We start from the raw sequence: 8,038 nt of genomic DNA, 5'->3' as shown, positions 1-8,038 counted from the left end.
CCATCCAACACTCATTGTCTAGATTCATAAATTAATTACCATAGGGAGGGCCATCAAGCTCTGGTACCTTGAGCAGCACCTCCCTCACAAATGGGAACAGTTTCTCCATATTCATTCTATCAAACCCCTTCATAATTTTAAAGACCTCTTTCAGATTTCCAGAGTAGAGCTCCAGTCTACTCAATTTTTCCATATAGTTACATTGTCTCAAATCTGGTAATGTTCTGGTAAATCTTTTCTGCACTTTCTCCAATGCTTCATTTGACGTCATGAAAAAGCATTGACTTCAAGGAGCTATGATTGAGGTCTTTAAAATAATGACGTACTTATATTTGGTTCATGTGGGTATGCTATTTGAGCTAGATACATAAGGGAGGATAAGGAGACATAATTATAAGTAATAAAGGCATAGAACTAGGCTAGATACTAGGAGGTAATTATTTTTGTAAAGAATTTTTAACCTTTGGACTAAGTTGCCAGCATTCGCAATCAGTGTGGATTTGTTACAAGTTTTCAAAAGAGAGATGGATGAGTTCCTGAGAGTGGGAAATGTATCTCCATACAGAAGGTAAGTGAGTCAAAAGATAGCTGTTGTCATCAATCACCTTGATCTTCTGGATCTTGTTTGCTCACCTTTATGGGTTGAAGAGGAGCTTTCCTGGCTATTTTCGTAATCAGCATTATTAAAAAACATTTTTCTTAACCTTGCCCAACATGATTGCAGGGAGGGGCAGGAATGGAAGTGAGGGCATTTTGCCATTAATGGGGAAATCCTGCTGCCGAGACCAAAAGGGCAAGACGATCCTGCTTTGGCCGGCGGCAGGAACCGAGGCGGCAGATTGCCGGTGGTGGCCAATTAAGAGGTCACCTCCAGGGCTGTTATCCACTAAGGATGGTAGATTGCCTCCAAGAGCTGCAGGACCCATCAGAGCTAGCTGTGGCCATTGCTGAGGCTGTAGCTCCAGGGAGATAGCGCCTCAATGGCCTGGCACCATTTCAGACAGGTACGTTAGGTTGGGGGTGTTATATATTTGGTTCTTTAGGCTGCCACCGTATAGAGTCTAGCCAGAGAGGTTTTTGGACTGTATGGTTTAAACATTAATCTTTATTGTATAGTAACTATATACGCTCCACACTAGTCTGTGTGACTTCTTCAAAAGCCATGCCGTAATTATTCTCGAGTCTCTCCCACATGATCTCTTACATCGTCATGGTGGTAATCTTTACATTCTCTCAAAATTAACACTTTGATACCTTTATACTACAAGGGGATGCCAGGGCCAGGCAGGCAGGCCCTGGCATTCATGGGGGGAGGATCGCTAAAGGCCAACGGCGGGTGAGGTCAGCCATTGCAACCGGGGGCCCCTCTGTGGGCCATGGAGTGCACATAAAGGAAGTCCCTCCTCACAGACCCCACTGGGAGGCCACTAGATTTCACCAAGCTATCTCCCCACGTGGCAGAGGTCTCTCCCTACACACAAAAAATGCCAGTGGAGGCTGGAAGTGTCCCTTCATTGGCAACTTAAGTGGCTTGATTGGCCTCCCGGCAGACATCCAAGCCGCCAACTTTCCCACCGCTGGTAGTATGGCATGGCGGCAGGAAGACATCAGGCTCCTTTCCTGATGCCTTGCCCATGCGATTTTGCCAGACCTCCCACCTCCCAGCCTGTTCCCAAAAGTCTTGGAAAATTCAGCCTGGTATGTGCAAGTATGTGCAAGGAGAAGACAGATTCGATTTGTGGTCCTGTTCTTTTTCAAATATTCGTATCCAATACCTCAACAAGCTGCAGGTTTCAACTATTCATTGTATATTGGACTGTCCTGCTGTCTTGGTTGAGACACAGACATTCAGCCTGAGCATCTGGATTCAATCCTATCTGAAAATCATACAGGCAAAAAAAAGCTATTTCCAATATGTCGAGTAGATATCCCTGCCAGCTTGGCACTTCTACCACAAAGGGTAAATGAGAGGTAAGCAAAGATCCCCTCAATGGCACAAATAGTTAAAGCTTATAGCTGAGCCACTAAGACCAGGCAATGTCCCATTTCAGTCGCTGGACTTTGCTGATTTAATTGGTTTTGGTTGTGGTGGTAGAAGCATTGTAAGTGAATTCAGGAATGTTGCATTAAGGTGGAAAATATTGTCCAGTTCCCTAGTTCTTGATCATTATCCAATGAGCTTTGTTGGACATAGATGTATGTGGATGTCAGCTGAGGACCAGCTGTGAACATCCCGTGATTAAATGATCTGCCAACACACATTGGGGTAGATTTTCAACTTGCCACCTGAGTGTAAAACTGACAACGTGGATCGGCCAACCTTTGTAATCAGGTTTTCGCCCTCCACAGTACCAAAATGGCTCTTATCAAAGCCACAAATGACATCCTATGTGACTGTGACAAAGTTAAACTACCCTCTTGCCTTTCTCAACTTGTCTGAAGCCTTTGGCATGGTTGACCACACCATCACCTCTCCACTGTCGTCCAGTTGGGTGGACTGCTCTAGCCCAGTTCAATTCTTATCTATCTAATTGTAGCCAGAAAATCATTTGCAATCATTTCCTATTCCTGTAATTTTATCCCTGGTGTTCCCCAAGGATCTATCCTTGACCTCCTCCTATTTCTCATCTAAATGCTGCCCCTTGCCAGCATCAGCCAGAAGCATAACCTCAGTTTCCACAGGTACACTGACAACACCCAGCTCTACCTCACCAACATCTCTCTTGACCCTTCCACTGCCTCTAATTTATCAGACTGCTTGTCTGACATAAATATTGGGAAGACCAAAGCCATTGTCTTTTGTCCCTGCCACAATCTCTGTTATCTAGCCACTGACTCCATCCCTCACCCTGGCAAATGTCTGAGACTGAACCAGACTGTTCACAACCGTGGTGTCATACTTGACCCTGAAATGAGTTTCTGAGCAAACATCTGTACCATCAGTAAAGCTACCTTATCTCCACCTCCATAGCAATGTCAAGCTCTGTGCCTACCTCAGCTCATCAGCTGTGAAAACCCTCAGTGATGCCTTTGCTACTTCTGGACTTGACTCTCTTGATATCATTCAAAACTCTGCTGCCCATATCCGAACTCACACCACATCTCGACCAGTCATCACTTCTGTGCTCTTGGTTAAACAACGCCTTGATTTAAAAATTCTTATCCATGCTTTTAAGTCTTTCCAGGGCCTCACCCCTCCCTATCTCTGCAATCTCCTCCAGCCTTGAGGTCATCCAAAACTCTGCTGCCCATGTCTCAACTTGCACCCAGTCCTGTTCCCCTATCACCCTGTGCTTGATGACCTACATTGGCTCCCGGTTGAGCAATGTCTTGATTTTAAAATTCTCATCCTTGTTTTCAAGTCCTTCCATGGTCTTACCCGTCCCTAACTCTGTAATCTCCCTCAGTCCCATAGCCCTCCGAGATACCTGCACTAATCTAATTCTGGCCTCTTGAGCATCCCTGATTTTAATCACTCCACCATTGGTGATCTTGCCTTCTGCTGCCTAGGCCCCAAGTTCTGGAATACCCTCCCTACACCTCTCCACCTCTCTACCTCATTTCCTCCCTTTAAGACACTCCTTAAAACCTACCTCTTTAACCAGCTTTTGATCACCCGACTTAATATCTCTTTATGTGTCATATTTTGTTTTGTATGCTCTTGTGAAGTACCTTGGGACGTTTTATTATGTCAAAGGTGCTATATAAACGTAAGTAGTTGCTGTTGTTGTTTGTGGAGAACATTGCAATCCTGAACAACCATAACTGCAGTAAATTTCTGCAGCTTGAGCAACTTCAGCTCAGATTTGTTGAGCTGGAGTCTGATTTGCAGACATTACAAGGCATCAGGGAGGGGGAGAGTTCCTGGACATTTTTTTCCAGGAGGTACCCACACTCCTTAGGCTAATTAGAACTGTAGAGTTGGTAAATCGTCAGGGTCAAGATGGGATGACTACAAGTCAGGCAAATATAGGGATCCCAGATATAGTGATGGAGAAGCCTCAGCCCTTGACTTTGACCAACGTCTATGATGATGTACTTGCTGCCTGTGTGGATGAGAACAAGGATAGCATAGTGGATAGGCAAACTGACCAGAGCACCATGGTGCAGGAAGCTATTCAAGTGGGGGCAGTGAAAAGGAATGTGGTAGAGATAGGGGACAATATATTCAGGGGGAATAGATGCTGTTCTATGCAGCCGCGACTGGCAGTTCTGGAGGTTGTGTTGCCTGCCCGGTGCCAGGGTGATAGACATCTCCTCATGGGTGGAGACAAACTTGGAGTTGGAGGGGGAGGATTCAGTTTTCGTGATCCAAGTAGGAACGAATGACAGAGGTAGAACTAGAAATGATGTTCTGCTGAGAAAGTTTGAGGCATTAAGGTCCAAATTAAAATGTAGAACCTCAAAGGTAATAATATCTGGATTGTTACCTGATCCAAATGACAACAGATTAGAGAATTAAAAGCATGGCTCATAAAGTGGTGTGGGAAGAAGGAGTTTTTATTCCTGGGGCACTGGCATCTGTACTGCGGAAAGAGGGAGCCGTTCTGTTGGGAAGGGCTCCACTTAAACCATCTGGGACCAGTGTCCTGGTAATTGTTAAAAAATATTTGTTCATGGAATGTGAGCACGCTGACAAGGCCAGCGTTTGTTGCCCATCCCTAATTGCCCTTGAGAAGGTGATGATGAGCTGCCTTCTTGAACCACTGCAGTCCATGTGGTGGCAGTACACACAGTGCTATTAGGAAGGGAGTTCCATGTTTTTGAGCCAGTGACAATGAAGGAACGGCAATATAGTTCCAAGTCAGAATGGTGTGACTTGGAGAGGAACTTGCAGGTGGTGGTGTTCCCAGTTAGCCTAACATCAGTTGTTGGGAAAATGCTGAAATCTATTTTTAAGGAAGTCTTAACAATGCACTTAGAAAAGGACAGTATGATCTTACTGAAGGGAAATCCTGGTTGACAAATTTATTACAGTTTTTTGAGGATGTAACTAGTAGGGTAGATTAAGGGGAACCTGTAGATGTTGTATACCTGGATTTCCAAAAGGCATTTGGTAAGGTGCCACACAAAAGGTTAATTGGCAAGATAAGGGCTCATGGAGTTGAGGTAATATATGAGCGTGGATAGATGATTTGGTTAACTGACAGGAAGCAACAAGTGGGCGTAAACAGAGCATTTTCAAGTTGGCAGGTAGTAAATAGTGGAGTGCCGCAAGGATCAGTGCTGTGGCCTCAGCTATTTACAATCTTTATTAATGACTTAGATGAAGAGACAGAGAGTAATGTATCGACGTTTGCTGATGATACAAAGGTAGGTGGAAAGGTAAGCTGTGGGGAGGACACAGAGAGGCTGCAAAGAGATATAGACAGGTTAAGTGAGTGGGCAACAAGATGGCAGATGGACTATAATGTAGGGAAGTGTGAATTTATGCACTTTGGTTGTAAGAATAGAAAAGCAGAATATTTGTTAAAAGGTGTGAAACTTGTAAGTGTTGATGTTCAAAGAGACTTGGCTGTGCTTGTCCAAGGAATGCAGAAGTTAACATGCAGGTACAGCAAGCAATTAGGAAGGCAAATGGCATATTTGTGGATGCTCCATCATTGAATATGTTTAAGGCTGGGTTAGATAGTTTGTTGGTCTCTCAAGGAATCAAGGATATGGCGAGCGGGTGGAACATGGAGTTGAATCCTAAGATCAGCCATGATCATTTTAAATGGTGGAGCAGACTCAATGGGCCATATGGTCAACCCCTGCTCATATTTATTGTGTTCTTGTTTTCATGCACCTGCTGCCCTTGTCCTTCTAGGTGGTAGAGGTCACAGGTTTGGAAAGTGCTGTTGAAGGAGCCTTGGCGAGTTGCTGCAGTGCATCACTGCTGCCACTGTGCATTGGTAGTGAAGGGAGTGAATGTTGAAGGTGTTGGATGGAGTGCTGATCAAGTTGGTTGCTCTGTCCTAAATGGTGTTGAATTTCTTGAGTGTTGTTAGAGCTGTACTTATCCAGGCAAGTGGAGAGAATTCTATTACACTCCTGACTTGTGCCATATAGATGGCTGACAGACTTTGGAGAGTGAGGAGTTGAGTTACTTGCTGCAGAATTCCCAGCCTCTGACCTGATCTTGTAGCTGCAGTATTTATATGGCTGGTTCAGTTAAGTTTTTGGTCAATGGTCACTTTCAGGATGTTGATAGTGGGGGATTCAGCTGGGATGTTGTAATGCTGTTGAATGTCATGGGGAGGTGAGTAGATTCTCTCTTGTTGGAGATGGTCATTGCCTGGCACTTGTATGGCATACATGCTACTTGCCACTTATCAGACCAAGGCTGAATATTGTCTGGGTATTGCAGCACGTGGACATGGACTGCTTCAGTATCTGAGGAGTCACGAATGGTACTGAGCACTGTGCAATCATTGGTGATCATCCCCACTTCTGACCTTATGATGGAAGGAAGGGCATTGATGAAGCAGCTGAAGATGCTTGGACCCAAGACATTACCCTGAGGAACTCCTGCAGCGATATCCTACAGTTGAGATGATTGGCCTCCAACAACCACAACCATTTTCCTTTGTGCTAGGTATGATTCCGATTCCCATTGACTCTAATTTTGCTAGGACTCCTTGATGCCATACTCAGTCAAATGCTGCCTTGATGTCAAGGGCAGTCACTCTCGCCTCTTCTCTGGAATTCAGCACTTTTGTCCATGCTTGGACTAAGGCTGTAATGCGGCCTGGAGCCAAGTGCCCATGGCAGAACCCAAATTGAGCATCTGTGAGCAAAATGTTGCTGAGTAAATAATGCTTGATATCACTGTTAATGACACTTTCTATTTGCTGATGATTCTGAATAGACTGATGGGGCAGTAATTATCCAGATTGGATTTAGAACCATAGAAGAATTACAGCACAGAAGGAGGCCTTTCAGCCCGTCATGTCCGTGCCGGCTGGCAATTCTAGCCGCCCAAACTAATTCCACATTTCAGCACCTGGCCCACAACCTTGCAGGTTTCAGCACTTCAGGTACATGTCCAGGTACCTTTTAAAAGAATTGAGGGTTTCTGCCTCCACCACCATTCCTGGGTGACACCCACAACCCTCTGGGTGAAAAAGTTTTTCCTCATGTCTCCTCCAATTCTTCAACAATCATCTTAAATCTGTGCCCCCTTCTAGGGGAAACAGGTCCTTCCTGTCTACTCTATCTAGGCCCCTCATAATTTTGTACACCTCAATTACAACTTCAACTGCTGTCTTATGTGGGCTTTGGTCTTTCGTCTACCGGCATGTACAGCCACTGTGGTCTCGTGGGCCCTTCTTAATATTTCTCTCTGGTACCTCTGCAGCACCACTAACTGGTGAACTACACTCCTTGCTCTCAGGTCTGTGAGGAGAACTCCATTTCCTCATCAGTACCTCATTCTTTAAATAATAGCAATCAGGGATTCCCTCTGCTTCACTTTCAGACGGGGCAGCCTGTGCTTTCTTTCCTAATACTATGTCGGCTCGCTGGGCCTCACCAAGGGAAAATTATTTATTTCATTCCCTGGGTCTCCTAACTTTCCAATGAAAGTCTCAGACAGACAGACAGACCTGGTCATCTGCCTGCAGTGCCAATTCAGTCTTCTCTGCGGAAGCTGATTTGATCATGGCCTGATCCATTACACATTCAGGAAACTGGTCTGTCTCCTGCCACGACCCTCTCTCTCTGACTTCCTGCAGTCTTTCTTTCACCACTGGGGAGGGCAACCACCTTCACCCCACCAGATCATTACCTAGGAGCAGGTCAACCCCATCCACAGGCAAATTAGGGACAATCCCTACGGTCACTGGTCCAGAAACTAGGTCGCACTCCTGGTGCACCCGGTGTATGCTAACAGACATACACTGCCCTCCAATACCATTCACCACCATTCTGGTGTTCACTGCACTCTCTGGGGGAAAGGTTAGGTCGTTTCCCAGTAAAAAGGGATCTAGTGGCCCCTGTGTTCCAGAGAATCACTATGGACTTGCTTGCCCCCTTGAGGGGTTACTTTCCCTTCAGA

This window comes from Heterodontus francisci, chromosome 2 (assembly GCF_036365525.1).
Source record: "Heterodontus francisci isolate sHetFra1 chromosome 2, sHetFra1.hap1, whole genome shotgun sequence".
Classification (NCBI taxonomy): Eukaryota; Metazoa; Chordata; class Chondrichthyes; order Heterodontiformes; family Heterodontidae; genus Heterodontus; species Heterodontus francisci.
The sequence above is the reverse complement of the archived record's forward strand: the minus strand, read 5'-3'. Positions refer to the sequence as shown.